The sequence below is a fragment of the Eleginops maclovinus genome, chromosome 16 (genome assembly GCF_036324505.1).
Source record: "Eleginops maclovinus isolate JMC-PN-2008 ecotype Puerto Natales chromosome 16, JC_Emac_rtc_rv5, whole genome shotgun sequence".
Classification (NCBI taxonomy): domain Eukaryota; kingdom Metazoa; phylum Chordata; class Actinopteri; order Perciformes; family Eleginopidae; genus Eleginops; species Eleginops maclovinus.
Genome location: NC_086364.1, coordinates 9,714,606 through 9,728,764, shown reverse-complemented (window position 1 = coordinate 9,728,764; position 14,159 = coordinate 9,714,606).

Sequence of the window (14,159 nt, the reverse complement as noted above, 5' to 3'; positions counted from 1 at the left end):
CATAGACACACTCTTTGGTCAAACTGTTCACAATTCATGCACCCTGCAAACAGGGGTCCTGGCTGTCAATGCCTGGCTAAAAAGTGTGACAAAGTAAAACAGTTGGGAACCTGTGTTTTTAGACAATTGTTGCTTTGCCAAAAAACCACTGAGCTTCTACTGTTCCCAATGTTCTGGAGCTCCGTATCTGTTGTGGTGAAACTATTAATGTTTGAAACAGACTAAAGACATGGATCAATGATGGTGCCATGGAGAGGTTTCTATACATGTTTTCATACTCACATTTTCTTTTCAATATAATGTAACTTACTGTGAGTCTAAGCTACTACATTCTCTGCAAATAATAACAATTCAAACTTTGAGAGCCAGGTTTAAAGCCCACAATGAAGGGAATATTTGATTTAAGTATTTTAATAAAAATAAGTAGGCAGGGCATTTTGATGGACACATGAACCACTGAGAAGCTGCAGGAAAGTGATGCCCAGGGCAGGAAATGAGCAATGCAAATGAGGCCAGCACCCACAGCAGAGGCACAAGACCCGCTGTGCCCCCACAGCTTGACCTGAGACTGAAGGGATTAGTTCTGTTGTGATGTGTGTGTGTGTTTGTGTGTGTTTGTGGGCATTGGGCAGCATCATCTCTGTTGCACTGGCCTGCATTTCCCCATCAGGCTGCATATCCATCAAATAAAGCAGTCACCCATGCACTGATACACACATGTATCTCGCCAAGATGAATACAAATCAGTTGTGTTTTTAAAAATGTGCCCAGCATTTGAGTTCATCATGATAATCTACTTCCACTCGCGGGAAGAGTTATTAATGCAGGATGTCTAGCCTCAATTTTCAGCAATCTGATCAGCCATTTGCCCTTTACTGTTGAGACGGCAGGAGGATTAGAATTACCTTTGTGGGGTCACGCTCTGATTCTGCATTCTTGAGTTTCCCTTTCATACCCTGCTATTACAAGTGGCTCTGACAAGCACAGAGAGCCCAGTCATCTTATCCCTGAATGGTCAGAGCTGACATCATGTGCGCAGGAAGCATGCGATCACAGACGTTCTTGGCTAATTACTGCAATTTACAGATGGGGTTGTGCCCCCAGAGACGGCAGAAAAATAGGGAGGGACTGAGCGATTGGACAGAGACCCATTGAGGAGGAGTGATGGACAGTGGCAGAGAGAAGCAGAGACAGTACTTGGCTTGCCTGCTGACAAAAGGCTACAGAGCATAACCACAAATTGCATACAGTCATGAGAGGATTTGTAATGAGAAGCGGTATGTTACTAGGCTGAAGTCGCGCACACACACTTACACAAACGCACACACATAGACACACACACAGGAAGCCAGCAGAGATTGTTGGCATTCCACATTCACAGTGCAGGAATTGACCGTCAGTGTCCAGCACAATCAAATGCTTTCAACAGCATATTCATTTGATGTCCCTTTCTTCTTGTTAACCATTTAGATTTTCACCTGTATTGCTTACCGTTTCCCTGCAGTTGAACTTCAAAAAATTGAAAGCAACCTGCCCCTTTGAAGAGGTATAGCGACTGTGAAGATTAATTATCCTACGGTTAAGGGCTTTTTGCACTAAAGTGCTGCTAATTAAAATGTGTGAATGTGCTTTCATTTAGTTTGTCATTGTGTGTATGTGTTTATCTGAATTTGTAGCTATCTTACTGCAGACAAAATGTATTTGATGTATTTTAAAATTAAAACGGAGCATAGAGAGATTGACTGATAAGGAGGACTTATTGATATTTTAGAAGGCTTTTTCCATCATGTGTTCTCAGGTGGATGCACACAGTATTTCCCTGAGGAGTTAAAGGTTGTGTTCCAGTTGCTTGTATGACTGAGCTGTGCGTGTGGAAGCCTGGTAAGACATTGTGGTTTGGCAACACTATTCACCATCCAGCTCTTGAGTTTTTGAATTTGTTTGCAGACCGATAGACATCTGCGAGGGCATCCAATGAAAATAAACCAGCTTCATCCGTGATGGTGAGGAACACATTTGAGTATTTATCAAGAGTGGCAATGGCCTCCCTAGATAGCTGTGTTTAGGCTTTTTCCCATACTATGGTCTAAAAAGCTGTATTTTCACCTGGTAAATTGATGTTTCCCTGAACTGTCTTCTTTTGTCAAAGGCCCATCAAGGTTCTCTTAGCTTGTTAAATATTATAAAATATAGAAGATGAAATGTTGACAAAAAGTTCCTATATCATTAATCCCATTGACTATGGTAGTACCATGAACCTGACATTATTGGCAATGAGTCAAATGTTTAAAACCATTGGGGAAATTACCTTAAAATGTAGTATTAAATTCATACGTCCTCTTAATTTTTTGGACCTATTTTGACGATTCTCTGACTTTTCTTCTAGCACCATCCTCTGTTCACTCTGCCAATACTTTGGTTTATGACCAAATACCTGGTGACTGAATAATATTCCAATTGGCCTCAGCTGTTATCCTTGTTGCTAATTAGTAAATAGAAACATTCTAACATGATTTTGATTGTGAGCATGTTAGTCTTAATAATTTGCAGCTGCTACAGAGTCTACATAATATACATTTTCTGCCCCAATGAATCTGATTTGTTTACCGTCCATATGATCGAGCTGTCAGACTAGCCACCCGCCAGCAGCTGATAATGTGGTGAATAACTACAGTACGAAGTTGCAGATTAAATACTTTGTCACCTTGCAAGCAGCTGATTTTATTTTGGGAATATTCAACAGACCGCTTGAGTTTTCTTGTTAACTCAAATTCGACAAAAGGTCATCAATCTGCAATACCACCTGCTGTATAACATCACCATGGATACTGATCTGAAATGTGTTTGTGTGGTTTGTCATTAAATAGTAATAGTAAACTTCATCCACACAGCACCTCTGAAACAAGTTAAAAATGTGCTTAAACCATGGATTCAAAATGTATTGAAGGGCAAATTAATGGAATTTTATACCCAATGGCTTATAAAAACAGTTATCCTGCTGGTTATAAAAACAGTTATCCTTTTTGGTCACTAAATCCAAACATCAACAACCCACCCAACTCGTATGTGCTGCAGGGCGTTATCGATTTACATAGTCGCACATCAGGGAGATGCCCTTTTAGTTGTTCACAGTTTGGCCACAGAGATGCCGTGCTGGAGCAGTCTGGTTTAGTGCCTTAATAAAGGTCACATCACTGTCAACCACCAAGGGAAGAGAGCCTCATCTATTCACTGCCGCCAATAATAGTTTTAAATAATCTCACGTCCCAGCTACAGTTTGACCTGTTGAGAGAGCTCCTTTCAAAATGCGTTTTCAAGAAAATCCTGTCTTGAAATATGTCAGGGACTAAGGTAAATGTCATTTGGATATAAAATCATAAAGTTCATTTCCATTAGAAACTTGATACGATTTCCTTTAAGGGCAAAGAAAATGTTAGCAGGGGTCACTCCATTTTATTTTTGGGTGTGATAGCAAGAATGTTAAGATAATGACCTACCTAATTTCAACTTTTAAGGCATTGCAATACAAAGATATAAGGTCACTCTCTTTTTTGGGAATTTCACCAGGTGGTTTGGATAATTGGGTAAACTGAACTTTAAAACTTAGCTGAATTTATGCCTGTTTCTTTGCTAAGAAGCTGGCCAATAACATGTTTTTATGATTGAGAGCAGCAATCATGTTTGAGGGTTAATATTATGTGAAGAAAAAACTGAAAAGTAGCTCATATATAAAAGGTTGTATGACTATTGAGTAAAACAAAGACGGCAAAGAACCTACAATCGTGCTTTTGACATCTCAATTACAATTTAAACTGTTTTGTCCTCAAGGAAATATTGGTCTTCCCTCCTTAAATACTACTGAAAAATAAACCAAACAAATACAGCTGTTTTTTACAAACGGCATTTTTTACAATACTTAGTAATTAGTGTTGTCAGCCAGAAAACAACAGGAAACAGAAAAACAGGAACAGAAACGGAAATAATTAAGACCTGAAAACAATGAACAACTAATCATGTTGCTTTTGATGATGCAGTCACTCAGCTGGATATTGAAAAGTAATACAGTATGTGATACCATGTTCCATTTGTGTGAGGACAACACTTGAGACAATTATAATCTTGCTGCACATTTATAGGAAAAGCAACCCAGACTGTCCGAACATAATATCAGGGAGAAACTCAACATCCATCTTCTCTCTGGGGAGAAAGTCTCTCAGTCTCTCGCTGGCTCAGTGGAGGTGATTATAGAGTAATAAAACCATGTCCACTTGTGTATCTCAGAACAGGTTTGTCAGTCTGGCTAATCTGATCCCCAAATCCCTCAACCTGCTCACAGGAGCACAAGGCTTTCTGATAATATGAGTCTGGTTTGGACAATTAAACACACATTAGAGAGTCAGTCAGGTGTTTTGTCACCTGTTTTCCTTCACCTACTGTACATGTTTGCCCTGCAGACATTTCAGACTGGTCGGCTATACATCATCCACAGCTCAGAATAACAATGTTGGTTGTGTTATAATTATTAGGAGAAAGCAGAAAAGAAATCCAAACAAATTATTCACAAGTGAGAACCTGACAGAATGAATAATAATATGATCGTGGCAGGATGTGAAGCTGAACCTTATCCTGAAATGAGTTTCCACAGAAACGTTGACGTCATGGCAACCGTGGCAGCGAAGCTACAGAATGTTAATGAGCTTGCTGATGTCCGAGACATGTTGCCAGTTACCTGGTGGAGGTGAGTCACACAGAAGTACACAGAGCACAAACAGGGCAACAAAACAAAAAGCAAAGCATGCCGGGAGGAAACGGCAGAAGGGAGAGGGAGCCAAATAAGAGTGGAAAGAGAGAGAGGAGGTTTATCTGTGGGCAAAAGCCACTGAGCCGTTCCTAATCAGACCTGTGTAGCCCTGAGCACACTCCAACGTGACGCAGAGGCTGGAGTGTGTTTCGCTGGCTGCCCACCTCCTTTGCTCTCATCCTGCCTTGTCTCACTCTGCATTACGAAGGGTCATTCATTTCTCCCAGCTAATCAGGACACTGGTGTTGTGATTGTATCCTCCAAACCTCCTTGAGTTAGTACAAAAAAAAAAGTACTTTAAGATGAATGTGTGCCAGTGGCTGCATGCATACAGTACACACATACTTGTTGTATATCATATTGAACTTTGCATTGGCCTTGCAAGCACAGCTGTGTATTATTCCGTGAGCATGTGTAGTTTAAAGGGGGGTAGGGTTTACTGGCTGCTATCCAGCCCCAGTTAACCCATCATTGCCAGATTTGGATGGCATATCACCAAGTTGGCAACGACTGCCTTTAAACTCAGAGGCCAGACAAACAGAATGGCAACTTTGTAATGTTGACTGCTGCAGAGTCGGTTGTTTTATGTTGTCTCTGCAGTTAAATGTCAGCAGTATAAATCTGGGCGGCTCTGACTTGCATTTGGTAATTCAGAAGAGTAAAGTCAGAGAGAGATTGACTTGTCAAGACCATGACCACCAATTTATGCGTGTTATTTATGCACGTTATCATGCAATAACATGCGTAGAGACAAGACTGTTTTGGTTGTTCTCTGCTTTGTTTTTCAAAAACTGCGTCCAGCAATCTGATTAGATAAAGAATATAGACCTCATTAACTCAGAACAGAAACATTGTGGTGGCAAACAACGTGCTAATAAATTAAAAACAATTAGTGTCTTTCATTTCAGCATGCCGCACATACAGTGGGTTAACTGGTTATTTTATAGACTTTGGGGCATTTTTGTTTACTTGTGTAAGTATGTTAAAATATGCTTATTTACAGTCTGATCTGGTGTGTTTGTTTTGCATCACAAGTGTATGTGTGGGTCTTTGCCTGTGTGCATGTGTTTGTGCCCATGTTTATTTATGCTCTGGCAATGCATACATTTCTTGCTGGGCAAAGAGGAACAGATGAACAAACAGTGAGTGAAGGAGGCCGGCCTGGAGGCTTTTGTGTGCATGTATGTAACAGAGAGTGATAGGTAATAAACAAAGCTTTCTTTATGTCCTGTTTGGTCCACCTTCAGAGTTTGCTTTGTGTTTTTGGGTGGACATAACTCCTGTTGATGGCTGAGTTGTGTCAACAAAATGTGTACCCTCCATCCTGCACGACATATAAATCACTGCCTCCCCCGCTGAGTGACTTTACACACATAAACTACATGGCCACTGCAAGAAACAGCCAACAAAAGTATCTCCTGACCTAAACTTTTGCCTGCTTCTTTGGGAACTTCAAAAGAATGAATATTCACAAAACAAGCAGCTTCTACATTAGCCACTTTCTTAACAAGTGGGGGAAATAGCAATACTCCTTAAATATTTTAAAATCATATATATTTCAGGTTTATAGTGTATTTTCAAGGCTAATGCAATTCCTAGATCAATTATTTGATCTGTCCTCTCTTTTTTATTCTCAAACCGCAGTGAGCAGATACACTTTTCTCTGTACAAATTCCTGTACAGTAACATCTAAACTGCAGCTGATGGTTTTTCTAATAACATTTTCAGACCAGTCTGAAACCAACCAAGCTGGGTATAAGGAGGCATCCAACCCCATATTGTCATCCTGGCTCATAAATGAGTCCTACGCCCCCAGGGCAGTCCTGGAGGGAAGTTAGCTCGGCAGAGTCAGAAGACCGCGCTGAATGCTCAGAGCTGCCCGCTGTAGCCATGCAAGCGTAAATGCATCTTACACTTGGGAGATTTCCTGCAGCTGGAACCGGCAAGTGTTTATGTTTCTTGCCTGAGCTAAAGCTGGCAACCACAACAATGTGTGATTGTGTTGGAAGTGCAGGTACACAGCTGACAACTGGATGAAAGAAATACTCATGATGTTGAAACTTAGAGGTTTATTTCCCTTGATGCTTACCATTTCCACAATCAGATTTCTCTGTGAATGGCTTTCTTGTGCAGACAGGGGCTTTTAGTTAAATAATATTGAATACGTCTCCTGGAAAGCTACTTGGAGCAGCTGAATGCTTGTGTGCAGCCATTAATTTAACTTTATCAGTCTTTCTCTTCAAATATAAGCCAACTGGCCACTGATCAGCCAACTGGCCGCTGATCAGCAAGATATATTTTTTAATATAAACAACAAAATGTACTTTGATTAATTAAACAGACACTTTATCTTGATAAATGGTGCTTATATTTCAGTATTTGAAAGGTGTGTCTGCATATGTTAAAATACTTTAGCTTAACTGAATCTGAGGGAGAATGAAAATGACAGAGAAATAAATAATAGTTTTGAAACTGAGTGAAATCATTACCCTAAATCTAGGAAAGATTTACTTTGAGCTTCTCACACAAAAACAACCATATTGTTTTCAGTGAAATGTTTTCAAGTGCAGGTGTGTATGACTGACAAAGCTTCTGTGAGACATTACAGTAATGGCTTTAGTGCCTCCAGCTCTCCCTAAAGTCTGAGCCAGGCAGCAAATGGCAGTGAAGAAAGAGCTCTCTTACCTCGGCACAAAAAGTGCAAGCCAAGGAAAATGTCAGTCTTCAAAAATAAATTGCCTGTTTAAACAGCATGTAAAATTAAGCAGATTATAGATGTATACATCAAGCACTTTCTCAAAAGCCCTCTCTCTTTTTCATCACCAGGCTCCCTCCCTCTCAAGATTTCTCTTCTTTCATCTTCTTCTCTACTATAATTCAGTCTTTATCTCTCGCATACTGATTACTTCTTTTGCAAAGACAATGACACAGATTCACACTAAATGGCCAGTTATGAGGAGAGATATGTTCACCGTGCCATCGCCAAGGTAATTAGCCTCTGTTTGTGATTTCAATTTCAGATTTTCAGACTTAATTACTTGAATGTGTGCATGTGTTTGTGTGTGGGTTGCTTGATAGGTTTGTGCAACATTATGTGGCCCATCACTTGGGAACTTATGATCTTATGTAGCAGTAAAGCAGAGGCCTGAGCACCAATTATCATCTAACAGTAAGGTATGGCAGTGAAGCAATGTTTTTAGCTACGTGGTCTTAAACAGTTAGAAAAGATTGTGGTAATATCAAATAAACTATTCGGTTTGGGGCCAGCAATTAAAACAATTGCTTAGCCACTGACAGTGGTTAGGGTTAATGAAAGGCAAATGCTGACTGCAGGTTTGAGAGATTAGCAGACTCTATTAATGTTAACAGTGGTAAACTTCGCACAGCAAAAGAGCCTTGCTGACGGTCGAGGCAAAAAAGTCAAAGATAGAAAATGATGAAACATTTTTTTCCCCTGCAATACTGTAGATCAGCAAGAAGCAAAACCTGCCTACTTTTTAGTTTTACCGAATGTTATACTCTGCCCTTTTGCAGCACTGAGTTTGGGCTTTCTACATCTTTGTTTGTGATGAATTACATTTACATTTAGCTGACATTTTTAACAAAAATGACTTACAATAAATTTAATCAGCCAAAAAGATACAAACTCAAAAGAGAAACCTTTCTTTTTTTGGCAAAGGTGTTGTTAATATTAAGTATTTAAATGTTGGCTTTTTTGAGAGATCAATACACAATAACACACGCCGTCCTAGAGACGCACACACAGCATCTACACAAATTACACACAGAGGTGATTAATGGGATTGGGTGTCCTTCTGCCATCTGTTCAAGAACCAAAAAAAACAACACACACACACACACACACACACACACACACACACACACACACACACACACACACACACACACACACACACACACACACACACACACACACACACACACACACACACACACACACACACACACACACACACACACACACACACACACACACACACACACACACACACACACACACACACACACAGAGGAGGTCACAGGTTTTCCAAGAACTATTTTCTTTTTCTGCCTTTCTAAGAAAACATCACACACAACATCAAAAAAATAGCTATGCGCATCATTGCACAACTTTAAAATCACTTTTCAGAGAGGGAGAAAGATGACAAAGCAGACACGAGACAAGTGAGCCTGCAGCTCAACATCAATATCTTCTATTGATTTCCCTTTTGTCCTGACACAGAAAAACGAACAATTTCACAACAATAGACTGTCCTATTCAGTCTTCTGTTCTCTCCCCTGTTCTTCTCTTTCTTTCATTTTTCTCTACATGCTTTTATTGCTGAGGCTGGAAATATAGACATAATAGCTGTAGTTGGCTGCACCTGGGGGTCGGGAGAAGTCAGGGGTGGGGGGGTTACCATTTCCTCTGAGTAATTTCATCTTCCTGGGTCACAGCCCTCTCGGGTCCAGAGGCATTCAAGATCAAAAAGAAAGTGTGAGATAAGAAAAACCAAACCAAGGAGGAATCAAGAGCATGGAGTAAATCATTCTGCCCTGTTGAGCTTGCCAGTTCTCTTTGGTAGGAAACATAAACATAACCACCATTAAATAAATAACATCATAACCGTGGATACATATTAATGAGTAATCTTACTGTGACCGCACGCATGTAGCTTCCATTTAGTATCTTGTAGGAACTGTGAGGTTAACCCTAATGTCTACAGTCTATGGGTTGACTATGCTTTCTAAAAAGATCCAGGGAAAAACGACCATCAAATATACATTTGCACTTTAGCTATGCTTTCCTTAGGCCAGACTTATTTACTTCTACCAATGCTCTATAATATACAATGTATTGGCAGCAGAGGTCATACTCCATGTCCAGATGGCTCTGTTGGCCTATGAGTGTATACTCAAAAGACACAAGATGAGGAGGCGGATGCTTTTTGCTCGGGTTGACGTTTACTCTGCCCTTGTGGGTGTTTGATTGGTGTTCAAATATCGGGGATGAACACCCCCCCTCCCGCCCCCCCGCAGAGATGAGAGGTGTTATAATAAAATCAAATTAGCGGCAAAACAAAGAGGCATCCGCTGAAGAGTGGTCACATCCATAGCGACAGGCAGAGTCACTCCCACTGGCTCTCCTGAGAGGAAGAACCGGGCCCTCACTCCCCATGACGTTACAACACAAACAAGACAGCACCGAGGACTTCAAAGCAGCCCCCCACAGACACACACAGGGTCTGTCTGAGGCATCTCCGGCCATGTGACTGCAGGCCAGGTGCAGTCAGACTGGGTCATTGGCAAAGCAACATGCTTTCTGCCCCTGTCAGATTTGATCAGCAGCCAATCAGAGGCTCTCTCTCTCTTTGAGGTGGCCATTTTGGGGGCTCAGGCCACCTCCCAGATTGTCTGAGCACCTGCTGCTGTCCAATATGCCCACCCGCTCCCCACAGCATCACAACAGGCCTCTCATTCACACTCCTTCAAGCCCCCCCTCTCTCTCTATCTCCCCCTGCCAGGTGGGACCGAACACATGCCCGCTGTCTCATAAACACGAAGATGTGCCAGCGTTTAGCTGCGAGGAGTCCTGAGAGACAGCCAACTATCACACAGACTTGTGGTAAAGCCAAGTGGTTCAGGGAGGAACCAGACAGGCAATAAACCAACAAAACCAACAAAACTTTAAAAACACAGCCGAAAAAAAGCAACTGACGGACAAGCAGCGCACACACGCACACATAATATTCATCAGATAATAGAAAGTAAAAAGAAAGAAAGGTAGAAAAATGGCAAGCTGTCGTCTACAAAGCAAAGGGATAATAAAAGATTTTCAGCACGAATAAACACAATATAGCAAATCTCCACACCGGATTTATAGGAGCGAGGATGGAAAGGGTGACATAAGCAATTGCATTTCCCCTCTTTTCGTTTATTTTCTGCCAAGAGGCAATGATGACCAATATGTCTGGCCATCAAAGCACAGCACCTTCCTTCAAATAGCCATGTAATGTAGGCAGGAGCGGCATTAGGAGATGCAGCCCAGCTGCTGGCCAGCTGATGGAGCTAGACTGGCTCCCCAATGATGACAGACACACAGGGGAAATCAAGCCAATCATTCACTTCCCCCCCCTCACACCTCCACATGCTTCTCGCCTCCTTTTACCTCTAAAACAAAATACTCTCCCCTTCTTTTCCCTCGATCTATATTACTCCCTCAGCTTCCTCCGCCGTGGATATATGAACCTGTCCCTCTCAGCATCGGAGCCGGTGCAATCACAGCCACACAAAACCAATTCGACAGACAGCGTAAGGCTTTTCACTTCAGCTAAGCTCCAATTGGAGCTCTTGAACTGGAAATTACATTTTCACAGCTTTCTTACACTGAATAAATGCCAATTATAATGGGTGGTTGTGATGAAGATGCAGTCAAAACAGCAGCTTTATATTAAGACTAGAGGAACATATTTTCCGTAGCAAAATGTAAATATCATGCAATGCAAAACAGTTAGCAGTTGGTTTCTCTGCCTGCTTTTTTTTTGTCAGTCTAAAAATTGAATTCTGGGCAAGAGTAACTTTAGTTTCCATTATGAAAGAGAGTTTAAACAGCGAGGCGAAGAATAAGGAAGACAGAGGAATAATGAAGACAGAGGAACAGCGAGACAATGTGCTCTTGTGTCAAGAAGTGATAGAGAATAAAGCAAGAGAAAATGATGGCACTTGGGGGGAAGTTAATAGTGAGAAATTACTCTGCAGGAAGAAAGTCCCCACAAATCTATATAGCTGTAGCTGTAGCTGCTCAACCGCCATCAAAAGATGGGAAGCTAAAGCGTTATTTTGCCAGTAGATAGACCTGAAGTCTTTTTGATACGCATGGTGAGTGTTTGGAGATATAATAGTACTGTTGAACACAGTCAACATGTAACAAAACTATTATACATTTGGTGTAAATGTTCACACACTATGTAGGATTTACATGTTAGTCAATAACACATGGTCCGCCAACACATTTTCAAAAAATCAAAATCATATTCATCAAATTCATCTTCATGCTTTAAATCATATTATTTTCAGTCTACAAAACAAACTCTTGCCCTAGTCGATTTCATGAGCCATTCATGTTCAAGGCACTTTTCCTACAGTGTGATGTGTAGCCTGAATTAGAGCTGAATTATCACACATTGTGCAGCCCCAGTAGCACAAGCGTAGCGTAATTCCCAGTGATAATCACACCTGTCACCGACTCCACCTGGAGCTTCGGCGTTGTGCTCTCAGATTCAGCGCTTGCTTTCATTCCTCCGTGTCCACAACCCTTACCTAGCCTGGCTCTGTGTGCTTTTGATAAATCATTTATCAGCCAAGTCAAGCAAGTCGTGCATCATTGCCTTCTCTGATGATGGAGACGCTGCATATTTGGCCCACAAAATATCCAGCCGGTGTGTGCTGATCGAATGGCAGTGGAGCAGATATGGGGTTGTTATGCAGCTCTGGTTGCTATCAGTGATATTCTAAAATAGCCATCTGCAAATTCTGCCTGACAGAGTAACATTAATAATCATGCCCCAAAGATAGCACATTTACAAACTAAATTGTGTTTATCCAAACACATTACTAAAGCATTAGAGAATGCTGGAGAATATCAGACGTTGTTGTGTGATGGCTCATCTCTGGGGGCTGCGTTGTAGATGTACACAGCTCATTAAAATGAACCACGATAATGAGAACAAGCTTGATTATCTAGCTAATGACATGTTGTCTCATAAAGTAAAATGGGAGCCACAGAACAGGGATTTACTAGTGTACAACATTGCGTAGAGTTAAACATTTCAGATCCACCATCAGATCATAAGTGTTGCACTTGGCAGGTGACCTTATATGTTGTATGTTATTTTTTTTAAAAGGGTCTGAGCTTTGTCAAAGTGTCGGTTCATCAAAATAACTCAACAGCAGTTTTTCCCACAAATCATATTTAGCAATAATCTATGAGATTTCTGCCTCCAACCTAACATAATGGATTGAGATTAATGTTAGATTTCCTTTTTACGTAAACTAAGCAGTACAGCCAAATGTTAAAGTAGTTATGCTAACATGCTAACACTAAGAATAGAAATATGCTAATGTTTAGCAGGCTTTATTACCTTGGTTACCATCTTACTTTACTGGGTGAGCATGCTGGTACTTGTAATCGGCATTTCTTATTGGCTCAAGTTCCCCCTATACTTTCAGAGGTAAAAAAAAGTGCGGTTTCAGGTTTTAGCATTGTGTTGTTTCAGTATTAAACACTAAAGGAAGGTATCGTATCCAAGTCATAATTTCGGTATAGTGAGAACTTTACTAAACACAAAGCACAGCTGAGGATTATGGGAATGTTGTACATTTTGTACGCTTTTGTTCATAAAATGAATTATTGTAAAATGAATCCTTTCCCAAGTTTCATGTTAATCCGCACAATGTTGTTGAGATATTTTACTCAAAAAAAAAGAAATTGTTTACATGTTGTTTGTGTTGAGTCAAAAAGTTGTGGAATCACCACACAAGGCTTCTTGGAACAATTACGTCTGCACAAAATTCATGACAATCCCTGGAAAAGTTGATATACCCTTGCTAAAAACATTGAGTCATTCCAGAAACAATGTCCTGGTAACTCTGGATTAAAATGTTTTAAAATGACTGAATCAAACTTTGTTCCTTTGTATTTGGGTTTGAAAAAAAGTGAGTTTATATCACGCAACCTTCTGATAATTGTAGAATTCTGCTGTGGCCTGCAAATGACACAGTAACAGGTTTCTGCAGCAGGTTCCTGTTGGATGAAGCACAAAGCACATCTATTGACTGGGAGGCTGCAGTGGGCCAATGGCTGTATGCCCAGAAGCAGAGTGATGTTTGTGCAAGTGTGTTTATGTGTGTGGGCACCCATTTGCTCTTTCCTTCACACAGAACCTCTATTGTGATGTTTCTGGCTCTCTGCACTAACATTTGACTGGCGGCCTCTGCTAGTTCCCCGATCCTGGCTCTCTCTGGGGACTTGAAGACTAAAAAGACAGGAGAAAAAACACATCCTGAATTGTTTTTCCCATAAAGTTTGTATAGTGTCAGAGTGGTATTCTCAGGAGGGCAAAATGTCACATGAAACATATGAATTCACTTTAAATCTGATTTTCTTTATCTCCATTTTTACAGCTTACGAGCCTTCTGCCTTAAACATTATTAACTGGTCATTTCTGATGTGATTATAGATGGCATCTTATCTGAACATCTGCAAATGGTTTTAAATGTCAGATTATTCTGCTTGCTTTTTAAGTGTAGCATCAGTAGCAGTAGTATAAGGGCTCATCGTTATCCACTGACATTTGAA